At 45.5% G+C, this 23,526-nt stretch overlaps 1 protein-coding gene across 1 annotated transcript in view; it reads right to left on the reverse strand.

The window, feature by feature from the left end:
* The window catches only part of LOC149454425 (uncharacterized), a 39,457-nt gene extending 28,220 nt beyond the window's left edge, over window positions 1-11,237 (reverse strand). The window contains exon 1 of the mRNA XM_089687549.1: window positions 11,105-11,237. The gene's annotated coding sequence lies outside the window, so the exon portion shown is untranslated. The remainder of the gene's footprint in view (window positions 1-11,104) is intronic.
* Window positions 11,238-23,526: the final 12,289 nt, after the last annotated feature.

A 23,526-nucleotide genomic window follows, 5' to 3' on the forward strand; every position in this document is an offset into this window, starting at 1 on the left:
GAGGTCTTCCCTGAGATATACTGTATAACGGAAAGACAACTTTGCGTGTATTTGTAAAAGTATGACAGTGTATTCACAGCTGCTTTTCAATCATGCAGAAGAACAAATGAGAGAAATGAAAGATGGTTTCATGTTGACTATAGTGAGTCTTTCCATCTGATTTCTCTCAATACCACCTGCACCCACATTCTCCTATGGTTCATTGAGCGAGAACCCTTCAGTCACCTATCCCCAGCTCTCAAGTATTTAACACTTTGTGACCTGTGTGCAGTATATGTGCATTTTCCCCTATAGTATTCTGATTTAGGAGCATGTGCATCAAGCCTTGGTGACGAGTGTGCAATCCGTGTACATTAGCCCTCAGTGACCTGTCCCAGTATATCAGCAGTAACTCCTTAGCTCCCTTTCCTCACCTCCTCTGTGTGTATGTGATAACCTCCCATGCCCAGTCCTTAGCCCATTTGTGTTATCTCCTCAATATACAGTTCTTAAGCTGTACCTTGGTAGTGATGTTGTGGACCATGCAAGAGAGAAAAATCACAGGCTGAGAGAGAGTCCAAGGAAGACTGGAAAGCCCACCTTTTTATGCATAAAAAATGCTGAATTTGTCTGGAAAGCTGGAATGAAGCATGGTAAAAATTATTTTGGATAAAGAATTTATATACAGTGCTTATGAAATTCTCATTAGTATAATTACTTAATATTCTGAGTAAAGATGGTGACTTTAACTAATGAAAGCCTCTGTCTTATGAATTGGTATTTTATTTTCAATCCCAAGTTATTTAATTTTTTGCTCTCCTTGATAGACACCTTATTCTGCCTCACAGTTATAAGCAGTCACAAGGAAGTGGAAGTGTGTCCTATTACTGATAGGTGTCGCACATGTCATAGGCCAGTCCAGAGACTGCTAATCAAGATGGCAGACAACAGTGTTAGTGCATGCATGGAACACCGTGTGGTGATGAAGTTTCTTGTGAACGAAGGTGTAAAACCTGTAGATATCTACAGAAGACTTCAAGCACAGTACGGTGATGAGGTGCTCCACTGCAGTAGGACATCTGAATGGTCTAAACATTTCAAAGATGGCTGTACTGTCCATCAGTGATGATCCTGGCCGTGATGGTTCCCAACCCACAGCAGTCATTCTTGTGAACATTCAGCATGTGGAACGCCTGATCCTGGATAATCGACACATAACCTGTCATGAAATTGCACAAGACGAATCTTTCTGTGGGAACGGTGAACACAATGATGACGAGTGAAACAGGCTGCCCTAGAATGGTTCAGGCGTATTGATAAATCTTTCTATGCTGAAGGTTTCCAGACATTAGTTAAATGCTGGGATTTGTATTAATGTAGCAGGGGAGTATGTAAAAAAATAAATGCAGTTTCCACTCCTTGAAATATGTTCTTTTATTATGTAAACTCATAATCCTGACTTGAACACCCCTCGTATAATGATGAAATTGCCTTTAGAAGGAAAATAGAGAGTTGGGGGTATTTTTATTATGCTTTATGATGGCAACCTGTAAGAGATATACTTAAGACCAGAACTAATGTTTAGGGCATGTAGTGGGTTGCCACTAAGCACTGACATAGCTAATCTTAACAATATCGGAGTAATGCCTTCAGGCGCACCCTGAAAACCCATCTCTTCAGGGAAGCCTACCCCACCCTCACCTAATTGCTGATCTACACTCTACACTCCTCCTACTACTCCATCCCCCACAGCCACTTCCTCCTGTACCACTATCCCCTCCCTCCTAGATTGTAAGCTCAAAAGAGTAGGGCCCTCGAACCCCTCGTGTTTTGTCTTGTTACTGTGTTGTCTCATGTACTGTCCCCCACTATAATGTACAGTGCTGAACAAACCTTTTGGCGCTATATAAATAATGTATATTAATATAATAATAATGATAATTTTCAGGAACCTTCCTGGCAGAGTGGTGGGCCTTCATTGAGGGCTTGACTACCTACCACTTACCAAAGCATATCCAGACCCCAAATAACACACTTTCTGTCCCTAGGTGGCAATGCTCATTCCCCCACTGTATCTCTGAAGGGGCCATAGTTGCCACCCAGGCTGGACTTCAAACCATAAAAGTATAAACTTTTCCATAACATGGGACATGGGTATATTAGTAGGTTACATAGAAGATATGCTTGTTTTATGCTTCCAGTTCAACTCACAGTAAATGTAAAGGATGCTGCATTTCTGTCAAGATCAACCGGTAAAATCTGTACTTGCTTAAAATGTTTTTACTATAAAAAAAGGGTTTAGTAAGCGAACATTTCTATGATCCCAAAGCCAAGTTCTGATGACACGCAGTGGTCCAATTATAGGCCAATCTCTCTCCTTATCATTGACATCAAACTGTTAGCAAAAATCCTCTCTTCGCATCTTAACTTGTGTATTGGCTCTCTAATTCATAACGACCAAGTGGGCTTTATCCCAACTAGACAAGTGGGAGATATCATCAGGCGTGCATCTCTTCTAGCAAACTTAGCCAGGTCTCGCAATGTTCCTGCCTGTTTCCTCTCCCTAGATATCCGGAAAGCATTCGATACAGTCTCATGGCCATACCTCAACTATATTTTGCATCGTTGGGGTTTTGGCCCAAATTTCTTAACCTGGATCTTTTCACTGTATCGAGAACCTTCGGCCAGAATTAGGTATCTGGGGCACAGATCAGCTCAGTTCCCGATTTCCAGAGGCACGAGACAGGGCTGTCCTCTGTCCCCCCTGCTCTTTGCCCTGGCTATAGAGCCCCTGGCCCTCTTAATCAGAGCTAACCCGGATGTTAAGGGACTCGAAATAGGGGGCACGCATCATAAATTATGTCTCTTTGCGGATGACGTCTTGCTCTTTCTCACATCCCCATTAACTTCCACTCCTTCTTTACTCCGGCTCCTCGAGACATTTGGCGCGCTTTCGGGTCTAATAATAAACCCCAATAAATCAACAGCACTCAACATTTCTCTCCCCCCTATAGAGTTGACGCATTTGCAGCAGATTCTACCATTCCCATGGTCACAGTGTCATATCCCTTTCTTGGGTATCAAACTGACTCCTAGGTTATCAGACCTTTATGCAGCTAATTATCTTCTGATGCTAAACTACCTTTCTACCCTTCTGACCAAATGGTCTTCCCTTCCCCTCGCATGGCTAGGCAGAATAGCAGTTATCAAGATGTCAATCCTCCCAAAAATTCTATATCTGTTTAGAGTCCTCCCTGTCCCAGTACCCCCTCATTACCTCCGCACACTGCAGCGTCGCATCTTTTCCTATGTATGGGGCAATACTCGTCCTCGTATACCTCGCTCCACCCTCTATCGCCCTAAGCTCAGTGGAGGTCTAGGCCTACCCGATATCAGCAAATATTATCAGGCAGCGCATTTAGCCCAGTTACCTAAATATCATGCAACTTTTGAAATCCCTCAATGGGTTGCGCTTGAATCGATAGAATGTGACCATTTATCAACAGCTAACTTAATCTGGTTGAGGCCAGTAGACCGCCACTCTATAACTAACCCCCTCACTTCTCACTTTCTATCCTTATGGGACAAACTGAAAACCCGTTATCTCCTCCAATCACCACATAATCCTATGCTCTCGTTCCTGCGAAACCCGGCTTATCCCCCGGCCTGGCAGACACCCCTTTTATTTAAAGCCTGGTCCTCTGCTAATTTACTCCGTACACATCATTTCCTACAGAGGAATAAGTTTAAATCCTTTGCCTCGCTGCGGGAAACGCATAGCCTCCCAGCCTCCAAGATATTCCGATACTTGCAGCTACAACACTTTTACGCCCCCTACGCCACAATAACCAATCGGCCAGACACCATGTCTCTCTTTGAATGAGCGTGCTGCAAAGACCTCATAGACGTGAGCTTATCTCCTGCTTATATTCACTCTTCACTACTTTGATTACCACGTCCCCCCCTCTGTATACCCATAAGTGGAAAGCGGATTTAGGTAAGGAATTTGACCCGTCTGAATGGGACAGCATTTGGGCCAACACGAAATCATCTTCACACAACATTGTAGCATTGGAAACGAATTATAAAGTCTTAACCTGCTGGTACTTGGTCCCGGCAAGAATTTACCCCTAATTACTCGCCCAACTGTTTTAGAGGCTGTACAGACCCAGGAACACACTACCATATGTGGTGGGACTGCCCAATAGCCCGAATCTTTTGGGGTGAAATTTTCACCATGATATCTACACTTAGCACTATCACCCTACAACCCGACCCAACAACAGCCCTACTCAATCAATGCCCCCCTGGCATCTCCAATTCGCAATTTAAGCTCATGCAAGTTACGACGGCGGCTAAGCAGGTTATAGCGAAATCTTGTAAATCCCCCACCTTAAGTGTCGCGGCCATCAAAACCAGAATAACACAAGCCATGATACACGCAAAGTTAGAAGCCACAATTCTTGACACGATTCCTAAATTCTTGCACATATGGAGCCCCTGGGTAGAGCGCTTCCTCCCGCCTAACTTTGACGAATCACTCCTTCTCCCTTGATTTGAATACTATGCGCTACAGATATTGTCAATAGCCCTTTGTACGCAGCACGCAGGGGCTGTTGTAAACTTGTTGAACGCTCATGGAGTCATTGTTGCTGTTCTTCTTCCCCTTTCCCCCCTTCCACCCCTGTCTGACCCCCCCTTCAAACTTCCCCCTATTTCGTTAATGCATTTGGGAGACATTACTTTGATTGGCTGGAACACTAATGTCTTTTATTGTCAACTTTTATCTACCTGTTTCTCCTAGTAATATATAGACATTTGTACTGTGACTCTCATTCATCTTTTTTTATGTCCTATTGACACTTTAATGTCCAGTGTACATTAGCAATGTCTCTTTGTTCCATTCTGCTTTATTGTTAATAAAATTGTTTGAACAAGAAAAAAAGGGTTTAGTAATCCTTTAAGCAGAGGTGCAGATGTTAATAAAAATGAGACAATGGAAGCAGTGTTTTGAGGTCTAGCTACTATTGCTCAAGGTTTGCCCCCTACTGGGTTTGTATGCAGACATAGAAAATCCAGACACAGCTCTAAGAAAATGACAAACGAGGGGCTGAGGGTAAATACTCCAATGGGACAGGCGTTCCTGTCACATGGCTTTAAGATGGGAATTGTATTCACTTTGGGGAGATTTCCTCTCTTTTTCTGCTTTGTCTTCATGACACGAAGATGAGGTTTAAACCATTCCCTACCCTCTCTAAAACTGAAAGAAAAGTTTTGACTTTAAATACACTTTAACCATTCTAAGGGCAGCAAAGCAGCACATTGTTAGTAAAAAAATCTTAAGCCACCAAAAAAATTTAAATGCATTGTTAACCTTTACCAAAAAACTGCCCATTCGGGTAAGGGGTATTTGTAGATAAAAACAAACTGTACAGTTTTGTTGAATAATGCCTTTGCTATAGGTGTGGACCATTTATGTACCTTATGAAACCTGAATAAAATACTGCCTTGTTGCTAGGACGTTGCTAAGAGACTCCTAGCTCTTAAAGGATAAGTTCACCTTTGAAAAAAAAATTGCACATCTTTTTGCAGGTAAAAAATATGCATTTATTTTTTTTTTTTTACTATGAGCCAGCAAAGCAGGGCTGTTGCAGACAGTCTGTGTAAACTGTCTGGTCATACCTCGTATGAGCAGGGAGTTACACACTGACAGGAAGACTCAATGATAGGAAGTTCATTAACAGCTACAAGCCGAGAGCTGCAAAGGCTGTCAGTACTTGTAGTTTTCACACGCACAGAATGAATGGCACAGCCAGCGAAGCCCCACATGGGCGCATGTTTTGTGACAGTGAGCAGAATGAACATCTATTTGCAAAATATTGCCCTTTTTTTTATTTAGATGTGGAGTGTAGAAGAAAAAGTAAACCTCCACAAAGTTTTGGGACAGCAGCAGTTTATGAGTTATGGAAATCAGGAAACAGTTGCTTTCTATATGTACAGTCTACATTCAGTGTTGTGAACCTACAGTGTTACTAAACTCACAATACTAAATCTGGATATGCATCCTTGTTATACTCACTGTGGAACCTAAGGGGTTAATCATCCACAGTGTGTAAAAAGGCTGGTTGATCCTGCTGTTTATTGATCCTTTCCTTCTTATACTTATCCCCAATCAATCTGCCGATTGTACAGAGCAGTGGTGGCAAGTCTGCACATGCTCTGTTTTGTGTGTATTGCTAGAGACAACATTTTTTCTATGATCAGAGCTATTCAGGTTACATGACTTTTACATCATACATTGGGGCTTGTATACAGATCCTAAATGACAGCCCAGTCCCTCCCCCTCCATGCCCAGTAACTTAAAAAATACACAGTGGGTAGGATGTCACATCTTGATTGATGGAGACACCGCCTCCCATAAAAGTATGTGGGCACAAGCTTTAGTGGAGGGTGCATGTGATCAGCACAGAGCCAGAGAGCACTATCCAAACAGAGGGTCATGGGCCATGCAGCCTCAGCATGGAGGAAACTCAAAGAAGAAAGAAAACTCCTCCTAGAAGCTGAACCAGCACTCGACCAGACACAGTCACATGACTGCTGTATACTGCTGCTGAGAAAAGGTGTTTAGTGGTTTCACTTTGCTAAAATAAAAGCGTTACCATGATTTATGCACTGTGATTTATGATTTATGCACCTTATAGTGTTAATTCAGTGTCATGAGTTTATTATCACTTTAACTGACATGGTGAACAAGCCCTTAAGTAGATCTTTTTTTTTTTAAATGATAAAATGACATACAATATATTGCCAACAGTATTGGGACACCCCAAATCATTGGATTCAGGTGTTCCAATCACCTCCATGGCCACAGGTGTATAAAATCAAGCACCATTATTTATTCAATATTCTTTACTTTCAGTATCTTGCGGAGAATTTAATATTAATCTAGTATTCTTTATGATATATATATATCTTACATACACTATATTGCCAAAAGTATTGGGACACCCCTCCAAATTATTCCAATCATCTCCATGGCCACAGATGTATAAAATCAAACACCTAGGCATGCAGACTGCTTCTACAAACATTTGTGAAAGAATGGGTTACTCTCAGGAGCTCAGTGAATTCAAGCATGGTACCGTGATAGGTTGCCACCTGTGCAATAAGTTATCCCAGAAATGTCCTTGCTATTACATTTTCCACGGTCAACTGTTAGTGGCATTATACCAAAGTGGAGGCAACTGGGAACAGCAACTCAGCCACAAAGTGGTAGGCCACATAAAATGACACAGCAGGGTCAGCGCATGCTGAAGCCACCAACTGTCTGCAGAGTCAATAGCTAAAGACCTCCAAACTTCATGTGGCCTTCAGATTAGCACAACAACATTGCGTAGAGAGCTTCATGGAATGGGTTTCCATGGCTGAGCAGCTACATCCAAGCCTTACATCACCAAGTCTAATGCAAAGCATTGGATGCAGTGGTGTAAAGAACGCCACAACTGGACTCTAGAGCAGTGAAGACATGTTCGCTGGAGTGACCAATCACGCTTCTCTATCTGGCAATCCGATGGACATGTCTGGGTTTGGTGGTTGCCAGGAGAACAGTACTTGCCTAACTACATTGTGCCAAGTGTAAAGTTTGGTGGGGGGGGGGGATTATGTTTTGGCGTTGTTTTTCAGGGGTTGGGCTTGGCCCCTTACTTTTAGTGAAGGGAACTCTTAAGGCGTCAGCATACCAAGACACTTTGGACAATTTCATGCTCCTAACCTTGTGGGAACAGTTTGGGGATGGCCCCTTCCTTTTCCAACATGACTGCACACAAAGCAAGGTCCATAAAGACATGGATGAGCGAGTTTGGGGTGGAGGAACTTGACTGGCCTGCACAGAGTCCTGACCTCAACCCAACAGAATACCTTTGGGATGAATTAGAGTGGAGACTGCTAGCCTGGCCTCCCTAATACACTTCTATAAGAATGGTCAAACATTCCCATAGACACACTCCTAAACCTTGTGGACAGCCTTCCCAGAAGAGTTGAAGCTGTTATAGCTGCAAAGGGTGGCCCAACTCAAAATTGCACCCTACGGACTAAGACTGGGATGCCATTAAAGTTCATGTGCGTGTAAAGGCAGGCATCCCAATACTTTTGGCAATATCGTGTATGTGATGAAAGCTTCCCATACCAGTAAGACTGGACTCTCTGTTATTATAAACACTCTCTTGAATAATTTTAAAATCCTACCAGTAGAACCACTGAATAGGTTGCTTTCTTTAACAGAGTAACAACACTGTTCCTCCTGCAGTAAACTTGCTGCTGCTGTAGCTGCTTCGATGCCCAGCCCTATCAGTGGACAGACATGCCAAGCTTTGCCCAAAAGACCATTTAAATGCAAACACCTTACTCTGTCTGTAGGAGCTGAGGGAAATGATGCAATGTCATTACACAGTCATGTTCACAGACAGTCATACATGGTGACCTGCATAGTCTTTCCCACCTGCCCCAGACTTTCTATCAGGGTGTCTGAGAATCCAGCTTCCAAGTTGTATTTAACATAAAAAAGATAACATTTAAAAAAAACCTTTTCACCTACGTAAGGTTTCTTTTCTGCTCTTTACCTGCCCGAATTTCATTCACCAACTATGATACATTTAGGTCTTTTAGTCTTAAGTATGGCCCATTTGGGCTTGCCCCAGGAGCCTCTCAGAGGTTGCTTTATTTCTTTTTCCCCCTTTATTTTTATGATGACACTCTTGTCCTAAAGATGAGCATGCCTTTGAATGACCCAAACAGGGCCCCAGCAAATGTTTCAGAGAGTCCACCATGGGGACCTGTGAATAGTGCTGTCCCTGCTTTTTGTCATCTTTAATAATGGATCACAGGACTGTTCTATGTAATGGTTTATTAACAACACTGTTTCTTGTTTGCTTTTTTAAAATAATTTTTTTAAAATAAAGATTTAAAAAAATATGTTAAAAAAAAAACTTTATTAAAAAATGGTAGTTTAATGGGGAACTAAGTAACCTGCAAATCCAAGGCCATTTAAAAAGAATTGGCAGATAAATATTTTCACCTTCTCCATCATTGAAGAGTATATTCTAGGCATCTTTTAGAGCTATAACAAATTTGCACCATATATACCCGAAGCTAGTACAAATTGGTAGAGCTGGCATCAGACACTGACTTGAGGGAAAACATTGTGTTACATCAGTGACCGGCCAGCTCAACAAACCAGAATTAGCCCTATAAGATGAGTACTGACCAAACAGTTCAGGAGATACTAAAGGTTTTAGGAATAACTACGGTAGGTTAAGATTAAAGGACAGTTAGGTGTAGAAAACAAGGGTTACATTGAAAAGTAGGAGTTAAGGATATGGGAATCAATAGGGTTAGGATTAGGTAGTGTTAGAGGTTAACTTTCAAAGTTAGGTTGGGTTAAGAATTAACACAAATGAGGTGTTAAGAGTTAGACAACAAGTTTTAATGGTAGGCTTACTGTTTAGAGATATTTTAAGGGTTGACTGTTACGGCTGGGTGTGGTGAAGTGCTGGGGTGAAGATACTGTAGATGGTAGGGATAAGTGATAGCTGAGCTGCACACAGGTGATAAGGGGGCAATTTAGGTTTGAGTTTTAGATTTAGGTTTCAGGCAATAAAAACAACATATATTCACTGGGGTTCGTTTGGGCAAAAAAATTAGAAGAATCAATGAGGACTTGACTCTGTTCTGTTTATAATGTCTGAGTAGGATCCATTTTACCCTGGCTGCTAGAAGTGTAAAGGCAACATCCAAGAGGCGCTGTTGTTTCATTAATAAGTAGTAAAGGTAAAGAAAACAACCATTCAAAAAAGCTCACTGGCTTTGGTTAGACGGCTCACATATGCAAGGCGGGCTACCCTCCAATATGCACTCAGGAACACTACAGCTTAAAGAAAAAGAAGGAGCACCTGACCAAATTCAGAAAGGATTCCAAAACAGTCACCATGTTTCGGAGGCAAAACATCCTCCTCCTTTATATGGACTACAAGACAAATACAAAGATGTAAATATTTACAAAAATAAAAAAGATTAAAAAAAGTAAATTAAAAAAATATAGGACGATTTCAGTCAGTATAATTTGTAGCAATTTTTATCAGTGGTCTTGTTTTTACTGAATTGCCCGTATTATACTGCATGTTGGTTTATGCTGAAACCTTTTATTCATATATTATAATACTTTATAATATGATATTATTCGATCATTATATTGTTATGAATTATTTTTTATTCAACTCTACTTTAGTACTTGTATGAAAGATATTTTTGGTCTTGTTCATAATATGCTAGATTTAGCTACTATGCACCGTATAAGTCCCATCATTTTTTAATTTCTAATTTTTTTATATATTTTTGTATCTTTGTATTTCTCTTGTAACCCTGATAGAGGGGAAAGGAGGTATTTTGCCCCCCTAAAACGGGGTGGCTGTCTTGTGAGTCATTACAGCTGTTTTGGACTTTGGTTGCACCATAACACCTGAAAAAAAGTTATCATAACTTTACCGTATAATATCTCAGACTAGACAAAAATTCAAGAACCACAATACAGGATCCTTTATAATTGGTATCTAACGACCATAAACATATTCAAATTCAGTCCTGATTTAACTAATGAATGTTGTAGAAAATGTTCAAGCCAATGCACATACACCAACATATGGTTTCATGCCCTAAATGTAACAATTTCTATGAGAATCTGTTTCAATAAATAGCAAAAGATATTACATATCCCCATAGATAGATATACACCCTGCATCATTAACCCAATGCTAATCATAGGTAAGTCACTAATAACCAAATATTGGTAAATGGAAAACCCACATCCATTAGAATGGTAGGAAATGTTTTACCATTAATTTGCTTCTGTCCGTGCTCAATTTTATACAATTGAATGAGGTTCCATATTGTCATACTTTTATTTCTGTATTGTGTTAACCTAATGTTTGATAAATTGTAAATTCTTTTTGTATCTATCACTATGTGAAATTTTACAAAAAAGAGCACTGGCAGCCCAAGTGTTGAAGAAAAGGTCTGTTGGTACAGCCCTAAAGAGAGGACAGATGAATAATCAACAAAGCAAAGTACTGACCACTGACTGTGAAAGGCACTTGTTACTCCAGCTCTGTTGGTATCTTCTCCGAAAATGAATTTAGACTTCTGCTAACTTTTATTATAATATACTTCCTGTGGGTTTGAAGGCCAAACCACACCCGTACGTTGTGAGATAGGCAGAGACGGATGACAGAATATAACAGGCAGTGAGACATTTGGTAACACAATCAGAAATGACAGAAATGCAAAAACTACTCAGACATAAAAAACATCTGTATATGCTGTAAGTACAAAAATATCATGTAGAGCTGAGGGTGTGGTGTTTACAAGTCACACTGGCTTCTTTAACCACTTGTATACCAACCTGTAATACCCCTTCATTACCAGGCCATTTTTCAATGTTCAGCGCTGAGATAGTCTGACTCACAGTTACTCATGTAATTGTACCCAATCGAGTTTTATATTTAATGAGTTGAGGCTAAACATGTTGGGTTAAGGGTGTTTTGTGTTTTTTAATTATTTTTCTTTATTTTTCATTATGGGCATTTAGATTTATTGGGGCATTGTGGGTTTAGTTGTTGGTGGAAAAGGGAGATTTTTTTGGGCTGGTGGAGATAGTGGATTGATAGGAGTGCATTATTTTCCCGAGCTGGAAGGTTACTGTGACATATTTGTTTTTGATAGACAGTTGAGCTTTTTAGTAATCACGGTAACCCTCAGTATCGATCCATGCCTTTGGGTTGTGGTATGTGGCCAGGATACAGACCCTACCCTATTCATATCTCCACTAAGACAGGAAAAATGACCAACGGCAGTTAAGGACATAGTTGCTATCTGGTTGTTATCTCCCTATAATGAAAGCAGCTGAATATCTGTTCCATCGTTTTGTATTTTTGCACTAATTTTGCATTGCCCCATAAGATTATACAGTTGGCATTCTTATGACTTCCTTTTGTTTCCTTATTGATCTAATATTTTTGCCACAATTTTTGGAGAATGAAGAGATATGTATTGAAGGGGTAAACATGGAGCTTGGCAAAAAAAGTGTACTAGGTGCATTTCTGGCGCCCTAGTTAGGCTGCTAGGTAAATTTGTTTTTTGGCTTCATTATAGTGAGTGGATGTCAAGGTCCTACCTTTCCTCAGAGGTTTGCTGCTCCATGTGCTGGCATCCATCTTAGGTTTCTGCAAAGCATGGTGGGAGCCTTTTATGCTTTCAGGCCTCTGCGGTCCCTCCCCCAGAGGGGTGTGGTTGATCACATTTAAGCCTGTTGTCTGCACTTGCTCTTTGCATTCGTGTCCTGTATGTTCCCTTGCAGCAAGCTCTTGTTCTGTTCTCATTGCTCTCCTGGTAACCGACTCGGCTTGGACAAGACTATTCTCTGCTTTAACCCTTTACCTGACCTCCCGTTGCTGAACCCGGCCCGTGACCTGAGTATTCTTTGCCTACCGTCTGGTACTGTCTGCTCCGTTGTTATAGACCCAGCCTGTCTGACCACGCTACACGTTTTCCCATCAAGCTCCCACCAGCTGTACGCCATTGGCGGCAGTCGTTACCGCAGCTGGGGTTACTCAGGGGCCACGACCTGGTCTCAGGCTGTGTCAAGTCCATCCCCACCATCAGGGGCCCTGGTGAAGGGAAGCCTGAGGCTTAGACTCTGCACTCTGAGGGACTCTGGTCTGTGGGTAGTGGCTGTCGTCAGTCGCTGCATGACCTTACCATAGGCCTGCCTGCCCATTCCATCGCTCCTGCCCTGACAGTGGAGCAATGATTGTGTCAGGGCTCCCGGGTATGACCAGAGGTGTGTGACTGACGCAGGGAAACGCAGACTTCAGATATGTTATAAACTATGTAATTTATTAACACTAACAATACAAACATAAACGCAGTGCAATACTAAAACATAACACAGTGCAAACAAACCAAACCAACCACCCACAGATAACAGTACATACAATGCAAGCGTCGTCAGGCAGGCCGGGTCAATATCAATCGGGCAGGTAGGTACAGGGGGAGCAAGCGGAGAATGGTCAGGGTCACAAGCCAGGTTCAGCAGGTAGCGGGCAGCGTGGTACAGAGGGTCAGGCAGAGGAGAATGGTCAGACAAGCCAGGGATCAGGAGCAGGAGAATGCTCAGACAAGCCAGGGATCAGAGCAGGGTCAGCAGAGAATCAGACAGGAACAGGAACAGGAAACAGGGCCCAGGAGAAACACAACACCAAGGCAGAGTCTGCAGGTCTGAATGTCCCTTAAATACACCAGTATAATTAGTTCCAGGTGTTTGACTGGCTGCAAGGTTGAGTCTCTGATTGCTGGGAGCACCCGCTGGCCAGCCCTGGTACTGCAGCTCATAAGGCAGGCGAGTCCCACTCTTGCTGGCCAGTCCATTCCTGACAGTACCCCCCCCCCCCAAGGAGCGGCCTCAGGACGCTCCAAACAGTCCTAGCTGGGCAAAATGTTCCACCGCCCGGGTCTGGTAACTGGCGGGATATCAAAGACTGGCACACCGGGCAGGACTCCGGGCAGCGGCACACCGGGCAGAGGCACATCGGGCTGGACTCCGGGCAGAGGCACATCGGGCTGGACTCCGGGCAGAGGCACATCGGGCTGGACTCCGGGCAGAGGCACATCGGGCTGGACTCCGGGCAGAGCCACATCGGGCTGGACTCCGGGCAGAGCCACATCGGGCTGGACTCCGGGCAGAGGCACATTGGATTACCAGGCGAAGCAGCAGGCATCGGGCCCCCAGGCGGGGTGACAGGCATCGGGCCCCCAAGCGCAGCGGCGGGCGCCGGGCCCCCAGGAGGGGCGACAGGCATCGGGCCCCCCGGCGAGGCAACAGGCATCGGGCCCCCTGGCGGGGCGACAGGTATCGGGCCCCCCGGCGGGGCGACAGGCATCGGGCCCCCAAGCGGAGCGGCGGGCGCCGGGCCCCCAGGAGGGGCGACAGGCATCGGGCCCCCAGGCGGGGCGACAGGCATCGGGCCCCCCGGCGGGGCGACAGGCGGCGGGCGCCGGGCCCCCAGGAGGGGCAACAGGCATCGGGCCCCCAGGCGGGGCGACAGGCATCAAGCCCCCAGGCGGGGCGACAGGCATCGGGCCCCCAGGCAGGGCGACAGGCATCGGGCCCCCAGGCGGAGCGGCGGGCGCCGGACCCCCAGGCGGAGCGACAGATCTCGGGCCCCCAGGCAGAGCGGCGGGCACCGAGTCACCAGGCACGACTGCGGGCACCGAGTCGTCTGGCAAGACTGCGGGCACCGAGTTGTCTGGCAAGACTGCGGGCACCGAGTCGTCTGGCAAGACTGCGGGCACCGAGTCAACTGGCGGAACAGCGGGCATCGAGTCAACTGGTGGAACAGCGGGCTTCGAGTCGTCTGGAAAGACTGCGGGCACCGAGTCGTCTGGCAAGACTGCGGGCACCGAGTCGTCTGGCAAGACTGCGGGCACCGAGTCGTCTGGCAAGACTGCGGGCACCGAGTCAACTGGCGGAACAGCGGGCATCGAGTCAACTGGCGGAACAGCGGGCTTCGAGTCGTCTGGCAAGACTGCGGGCACCGAGTCGTCTGGCAAAACTGCGGGCACCGAGTCGTCTGGCAAGACTGCGGGCACCGAGTCGTCTGGCAAGACTGCGGGCACCGAGTCGTCTGGCAAGACTGCGGGCACCGAGTCATCTGGCAAGACTGCGGGCACCGAGTCGTCTGGCGGAACAGCGGGCATCGAGTCAACTGGCGGAACAGCGGGCACCGAGTCGTCTGGCAAGACTGCGGGCACCGAATCACCAGGCACAACAGTGGACTCTGACTCAATTGGCACGACAGCGGGCACCGGGTCATCAGGTACCGGATTGTCTGGCTCGACAGCGGGCATCGGGTCACCAGGTATGACAGCGGGCACTGGGTCACCAGGCATCAGGTCATTTGGCTTGCCAGCGGGCACCGCGTCATCTGGCAAGGCAGTGGGCACCGGGTCACCAGGCATTGGATCGTCTGGCTCGACAGTGGGCATCGGGTCACCAGGTATGACAGCGGGCACTGGGTCACCAGGCATCAGGTCATTTAGCTCGCCAGCGGGCACCGCGTCATCTGGCAAGGCAGTGGGCACCGAGTCACCAGGCACGACAGCGGGCACCGAGTCGTCTGGCAAGACTGCGGGCACCGAGTCAACTGGCGGAACAGCGGGCATCGAGTCAACTGGTGGAACAGCGGGCTTCGAGTCGTCTGGAAAGACTGCGGGCACCGAGTCGTCTGGCAAGACTGCGGGCACCGAGTCGTCTGGCAAGACTGCGGGCACCGAGTCGTCTGGCAAGACTGCGGGCACCGAGTCGTCTGGCAAGACTGCGGGCACCGAGTCAACTGGTGGAACAGCGGGCATCGAGTCAACTGGCGGAACAGCGGGCTTCGAGTCGTCTGGCAAGACTGCGGGCACCGAGTCGTCTGGCAAGACTGCGGGCACCGAGTCGTCTGGCAAGACTGCGGGCACCGAGTCATCTGGCAAGACTGCGGGCACCGAGTCGTCTGGCGGAACAGCGGGCATCGAGTCAACTGGCGGAACAGCGGGCACCGAGTCGTCTGGCAAGACTGCGGGCACCGAATCACCAGGCACAACAGTGGACTCTGACTCAATTGGCACGACAGCGGGCACCGGGTCATCAGGTACCGGATTGTCTGGCTCGACAGCGGGCATCGGGTCACCAGGTATGACAGCGGGCACTGGGTCACCAGGCATCAGGTCATTTGGCTTGCCAGCGGGCACCGCGTCATCTGGCAAGGCAGTGGGCACCGGGTCACCAGGCATTGGATCGTCTGGCTCGACAGTGGGCATCGGGTCACCAGGTATGACAGCGGGCACTGGGTCACCAGGCATCAGGTCATTTAGCTCGCCAGCGGGCACCGCGTCATCTGGCAAGGCAGTGGGCACCGAGTCACCAGGCACGACAGTGGGCTCTGAGTCAACTGGCATGACAGCGGGCACCGGGTCATCAGGTACCGGATTGTCTGGCTCGACAGCAGGCATCGGGTCACCAGGCCTAATAGGATCATCAGGCTGGATCAGTTCATCATGCTGGGTAGAGGCATCAGGCTGAATGCAGGCATCCGGCTGAGTAAAGGCATCAGGCTGAGTAGAGGCATCAGGCTGAGTAGAGGCTTCAGGCTGAGTAGAGGCTTCAGGCTGAGTAGAGGCTTCAGGCTGAGTAGAGGCTTCAGGCTGAAGAGAGGCATCAGGCTGAGTACAGGCATCAGGCTGAGTAGAGGCATCAGGCTGAGTAGAGGCTTCAGGCTGAGTAGAGGCTTCAGGCTGAGTAGAGGCTTCAGGCTGAACCACGGAAGGCAGGTTCACCGGTTTGGATACTGGCAGGATGTTATTGGTTGGAAAGAATTTTCGCTTTTTTCTGGTTTTAACTACTGGAGCACTGCAAGTAAACGCAGGTCTGCAAACGAATGGAGCAGCTGGAGACAGAGAAGAGCTGGAGGATGGGACAGAGGAGTGAGCAGTTGCTACAGAGGGCTTTTTTACAGGGTTAAAGGCAGGATAGGTGCAGCGAGTGGGAACAGGGTACTGACATGCGGTAGATAGCCAAGTATACTGGGCTGTAACTGGAGGAGCTGTTGGGAATACAGGAGTAGAGCTTTGAGGAAATAGATTAGAAGCAGGACTGAGGCTGGGTGCAACAAATCTGTCCATGTCTGCAGTATGGGTTGAACAAAGCTGAGCTTACACAAAGCCTGTCTGACCAAAGACTGCACTGCGTTTATACAATCTCTTAGTACCTGTGGTGAACATGTGGAATAACGCTCCAGAAAGTAACCCACATCATCCTCTAATAACCACACCAGGGACTCTACCTGGTCTGCACTAAATGGTGGCAAAAATTCATCCCTGCATTCGGGGGTACCAGATAAAACCAACTCAGCACAAACCTGAATCAATGGCTGCATCTCAGAGAATTCTGTGCCCTGATCTACTAGAACATGAGCGAGCCGTATACATTCTAGCAGTTCATCCCGGGTATACTCCTTCAGAGTTTGATAAGCATACTCCCTGTCATCAAACACTAGCAGATATAAATACGCAACCTCATCCAGATCCATCCTTCCCATCAACAAACCAAGATGGCTTCCCTGTGCAGCCACTTCTGGTCAGGATTGGCCTTGGTGTAATGTCAGGGCTCCCGGGTATGACCAGAGGTGTGTGACTGACGCAGGGAAACGCAGACTTCAGATATGTTATAAACGATGTAATTTATTAACACTAACAATACAAACATAAACGCAGTGCAATACTAAAACATAACACAGTGCAAACAAACCAAACCAACCACCCACAGATAACAGTACATACAATGCAAGCGTCGTCAGGCAGGCCGGGTCAATATCAGTCGGGCAGGTAGGTACAGGGGGAGCAAGCGGAGAATGGTCAGGGTCACAAGCCAGGTTCAGCAGGTAGCGGGCAGCGTGGTACAGAGGGTCAGGCAGAGGAGAATGGTCAGACAAGCCAGGGATCAGGAGCAGGAGAATGCTCAGACAAGCCAGGGATCAGAGCAGGGTCAGCAGAGAATCAGACAGGAACAGGAAACAGGGCCCAGGAGAAACACAACACCAAGGCAGAGTCTGCAGGTCTGAATGTCCCTTAAATACACCAGTATAATTAGTTCCAGGTGTTTGACTAGCTGCAAGGTTGAGTCTCTGATTGCTGGGAGCACCCGCTGGCCAGCCCTGGTACTGCAGCTCATAAGGCAGGCGAGTCCCACTATTGCTGGCCAGTCCATTCCTGACAGATTGATTGTTTTTGTCTGTTTCCTCAGCTGGGTGTTTGATTTCTCCCACTTGTTTCTAGAAGAAGCTTCCAGAATATAGGGCATGGAGATGCAGATGACCAGTATGAATATTTACCAGCCAATCCTTGGAAGGAGGTATCCAGAAGGTGGTTGGGCAGATGATAAATGTTTGCGAAGCTCTGGATGAGGGTCGTTCCTTATTAAAGAGAGTTCCAGTCTCCTGGGGTGCTACTGCCCCTAGGAGAAAGTTTCGGAAATGGGAGATTGCAGTCTGGGTCTCAGCAGGAGCTGAGCTGGGGGCCTGGGGAAGACTACCAAAAGAGTATTTGCTGGAGGACACTGTTCTGAAGTCCTGGGTGTGGAGAAGGATCTTTTTATCTCCCTCACTGAGGATCTACCTGTGGATGCAGGGTGACAGACAGCTCCAAGGACATTGTGAGTAAAGACCTTACTGTGGACTTTGGGTGTGTTTGGGCTAGAAGGGATCTAAGTGTCAGAGGCTGCTACATGGACTAGGGCTGCTCTTATAGTGTCCTAGATATACTGGTCATTCCCTGTTACCTCTAGGAAAGGTTGAGGTAAGAAGATTAGTGAGAAGTTTTTCCTCACAATGCTATTGATCGTTTTGCGGTATCCTGTGGCCCTAAACCCCTCTCCAAGGACTGGTGCTTGTGGTAGTGGGCAACCTCTGTACTTTTAGGGAAGAACTAGTTATTACCATTGGCCCCTGTGGGGGTAGCGCTTCACATTAATGTACAGGTCATAAATGGAGCAAGCAGGAGGTGAAGGGATTAGAGTTAGAACTACAATATACCCAGGAGCCTTGGTGATGCACTGCAGCTTTCACATATATTTGCAAATTTGTGCAATTAAACCCTCTGTTTACAACATGAATTGTTAGACAGGTTCAATTTGTTTTTTTTGCAGGCTAACTGGTAAGTGTGCTGGAAATGTTTTTTTTTTAATGTTGTTTGTGATGTGCGTTGTCTTTCCATGTGCACTTTACTGCAAAGGCTGTTATAAATTAGGGTGCTTGCCAGCTTGTTCACAGGATTTTGCCTAGGGACACATTGGATGCCTTCAGCTGTCATTGTGCTTTTGCTGGATGTCTAATTTGTCCATGTGCCTATAGGGAGGAGTGGGCTCCCTCCAAGCAAACGTGCCCTTAATTTGTCCACTGCTAAATGTTCTTCAATATGGAGAATCCCAAATATAGAGTTAGGATGGAAGTATAAGAAGGAGCCTTGACAAGGCACTACAGCTTCCACATATATTTCCAAATGTATGCAACTAAACCCTCTTGTTAGACAGCGTCACTTTGTGTTTTTTTGAAACTTAAGACAGAAATGCATTGGGACTATGGAACACCTATCGCTCTCCTCTTTCCTGTACATAACATAGGGGACAGTATTCTGTAGTCCACAGAGATAACTAGGAACAATTTCACCAATTCAACAAAGAGGTGGATTAGGGAGTATGGACTATGGGATATGTAGTGTGCATAAAGATGTACACAAGATTGCAACTAACATGCACTACTTGTTTCAAACAAACAGAAGTGAGGGGAAAAGGAGAGGATCAGGAGCAAATGAGAAAACAAAAGAACCGCTCTAAGTGGGTGCCAAATCTGTATAACCATTTCCACAGACACACAGGTGCTGGCCCAATCTGTGATCGCAGATGCAGTGAAAAGACAAAATGGTTGGCCGCACAGACAGCAATGTAGTAGATGAAATCCTTTATTGAAATCCTTTACACAAAATGTGATAAAAACATGACAGCTCCAAGACTGGGCAGAGGAACAGTAGATGCATTTCACACGAACACGTGCTTAGTCATTACTGATTTTCATTTGTCAAGAGAAGCCTTAAAAAGGGATGTGACAGCTGATGACAATTAACAATTTAACTTGAATCAGGAATAACATAGTATACAATGAACATGACACAACGTTAAAAACATAACACATCAACTGACACAAATGAAAACTCACCTCTGATATGTGTCGTACCTAGGACAAGTCACCAATATATAAAATTAGGATAAGCATAACAAACAAGGATGCATGACACCTTTTATGCAGTCTCTGCAAACAGGTACGTGAACTGAACCAAAATGTAACAAAGAAATATATAAAACATATACTGCATGCTGAAATGCGTTATTACAAAATCTTTGAAAAATATTTTTAAAAATACATTTAAAATATACTGTATGCCTTGAGCCCCAGCCACTGCATAAAAACGGTTGCAGGGCGGCACGGCTGGGCAAAACCACATTTTAAAACGTGGTTTTGCAAAACAGGTAGGGGGCGCGTGCCCCCTACCTGTCCCGCGGGTCTCAGCCGCGGGGTCACGGCCGGTCATTACCTGCCATTTCCCCGCGATTAGCAGTAATCCCTGACAGAGAGCAGGGCTGCATTGTTTACACACAGCCCTGCTATCTGTCAGTTGCCTGTCAGCTCCCTCACACAGTTAACCCTAAAAAATGTTAAAACCTTCCTCCCCAGTGCCATTAGTACAGTGTCAGTGGTTTTTTTTTCACTGATCACTGTATTGGTGTCATTGGGGATGTCAGTGACCCCAAGTCAGTTCCCCCCCAGTGTCAAAATGTCCGCCGCAGTCCTGCAGTCCTGCCATAAGTCGCTGATCGCCGCCATATGTCGCTGATCGCCGCCATTATTAGTATAAAAAAAATTAAAAATCCCAGTATCTTTCCCGCCATTTGTAAACGCTATAACTTTCATGTAAACCAATTAATTTACATGTATTGGGATTTTTTGTAGCAGAGACATGTCGCAGAATGCATTTGGATGAAATTTGTGACAAAATTTGATTTTTTAATTTTTTTTACTGGACATGTTTCATAGCAAAAAGTCCAAAATATTGTTTTTTTTTTCTCAAAATTGTCAGCCTTTTTTTCTATAGCGCAAAAAATTTAAAACGCACAGGCGATCAAATACCACCAAAAGAAAGCTCAATTTATGGGAAAAAAAGGATGTAAATTTAATTTGGGTGCAGTGTTGCATGACCGCGCAATTGTCAGTTAAAGTAAGGCAGCGCCGTAACACAAACCTCTTCTGTAACCACTTCCTGACCACCCTACAGCAGAAATACTGCTACAGGGCGGCATGGGTACGCAAAATCACATATATATATATACGTGATTCGCGCTCCCGTGGTTTTTACACCCCTCCCAGATAGCGTCAGATTGCCCGTCAGTACACCAGTCATCACATTTAACCCTTTGATTGCCAGGAGCACGCTCATGTACAATAAACCTCCATTGCTAGTATAGTGTCTGAACGTGTCAATATCTTTGATCAGGTCAGCACTATACCAGCGTTCACATTAGTATAGCGTCCCCAAAAACGCAGCGTTAGTGGGATCAGCCCCGGCACCTGCCAGCACCTGCGTTTAGCCCCTACGCTTACCCCCCCTTCTCCCCCAGCAAGTGCAGTGTCAGTAGGTCACTGTCACTTGATACATTGCACACAAAACCGCAGTGTTCGCAGAATCAGGTCTGATCTCTGTTAGCACTTGCCGGTAAATTTTGATGACTCTCATATGCAGCAGAGTGCCAGTACTAGTGTCGCTCTACCTTTTGGTGAACTGGCGAGTACCAGCAGTCTAGTACATCCTGGTCTTTCACATACCTCCTTGATTTTTGGAGTTGTTTTTCACAGAATATCTGTATGCGTTGATTGTGGATCAAAGCCGTTTATATGCACAACAATTTATTGCCGCCAACCCAAATTCAAACCTTGCCAGACCATTCGCATGGAAACTCATTACGGTTTTCAAATTTACATTTTTTTTGGGCCTAACCCTCAACATGGGCATTACTAAAAGAAATGAATTGCGGTTGTATTGGTCCGCAGACCTGATTCATCATACGCCGTGTTCTCTGCTGCCATGGCCAGACATAGATATGAGAGTATAATGTTTTATGCATTTCAGCGACAATACACTCTGTCATCCTTGGGGTAACCCTGAATTTGACCGGCTCCACAAAATTTAGCCCCTCGCAAATCACCTTAACCTAAAATTTGCAGATGTCTATACTCCCCAGCAAAACATCTGCGTTGAGGAGTCCCTTATTCATTTTTCTGGCCGCCTTGCATTCAAACAATTTCTCCCCTGCAAGCGTGCCAGATATGGGGTCAAGATGTAGAAGACCTGTGAGAGGACAACAGACTATACTTATAAGTTTTGGATTTACGAGGGAAAAGATAGTCACGTGGAGTCCGCCCGGATGTCCAGACTACATGGGGAGCAGTGGCAAGATAGTTTGGGACTTGGTGTTATCATTTCTCCATATGGGGTACCACTTATACGTGGACAATTTTTATTCAAGCGTGCCACTATTTAGATATTTATTCAATCTTGGAACTGGCACTTGTGGCAAAGTGTGACCTAATGTCTGTGCACCATTAGAAGTGGGTGGATGCAGGGCAGTAAATTCTAATGCTGGGCATACCACACCCTTTTTCTGGCAGAGATTTCTTCTCATTTTTTCATTCAGTCCACTGGCTGCATACAAAAAAAAAAGAACATAGCATATATAACCAACAAGGACCAGCGATGTACTGGTACATCACTGGATTTGAATGGTTATACCAGGATGATGCCTACAGCTGCAGGCATCATCCTGGTATTGTTTTTTTCAGTTGGTGATCGGCTTTCATGTAAAAGCAATCCTAGTGGCTAATTAGCTGCAAGATTGCTTTTACAAGCAGTGGGAGATGATGTCCCCCCTCCCCCGCTGCCTTCCACGGCCTTCTCGGGAAGTCCCGTGCCATCAGGGGAACCTGAGAATGCAGCCGGGGTTTCTGCCAGCTGACCATAGAGCTGATTGGAGACCAGAATAGTGCCAATCATCTCTATAGTCTAAGAATTCGGAAGCTACAAGCATTTCATCACTTCAGTTTCGCAGGATATAAACTGCGCCATTTGTAAATTGGGAAAGCATCTGATCACACCGATTTTGGTTTGATTAGATAATGTAAGGGCAGAGGAGTTATCTACAGTCTGATAGACCCCAGATTTCTCAAAAAAGAATATGACAATGCCCATTGAAGTTATAGGGGTTATTTGCATTCCCTGTTATAGCATTAAAAGTGATAAAAAAAAAATAATGAAAGGTACAATGTAAAAATAATTAAAAAAAATCAAAATAACTAAAAAAAAAAAAAAAATTGCCCCTCCCATGCGCGTACACCTATGTGCACAAGCCTTGACCCTGTGCCGTTATGTGAACAGCGGTTGCACCATGCATGTGAGGTATTGCCATGAACGTCAGATCAAGGGCAGTAATTCTAACACTAGACCTCCTCTGTAAATCTAAAATGATGGCTTTTAAAGCGCTGCCTATGGATATTAAAAATGTTTGCAGTTTGTCGCCATTGCACGGGGCATGCGCAGTTTTAAAGCATGTCATGTTTGGTATCTATTTACTCGGCATACCATTATCTTTTATATTTTACCAAACAATTGGCCAATATATTGTGTTTTTGTGCATTAAAAGTAAAAAAAGTGTATTTTTTAAAAAAAAATTGCATTTGAAAAATCACTGCATGAGTACTATGTGCCGTAAAAAATTGTAGTACCCACCATTTCATTCACTAGGGTGTCTGCTTTAAAAAAGTATATGATGTTTGGGGGTTTAAATTAATTTCCTAGCAA

This window comes from Staurois parvus, unplaced genomic scaffold (genome assembly GCF_062004578.1).
Source record: "Staurois parvus isolate SC_StPar_1 unplaced genomic scaffold, SC_StPar_1.0 ptg000430l, whole genome shotgun sequence".
Taxonomy (NCBI): Eukaryota; Metazoa; Chordata; class Amphibia; order Anura; family Ranidae; genus Staurois; species Staurois parvus.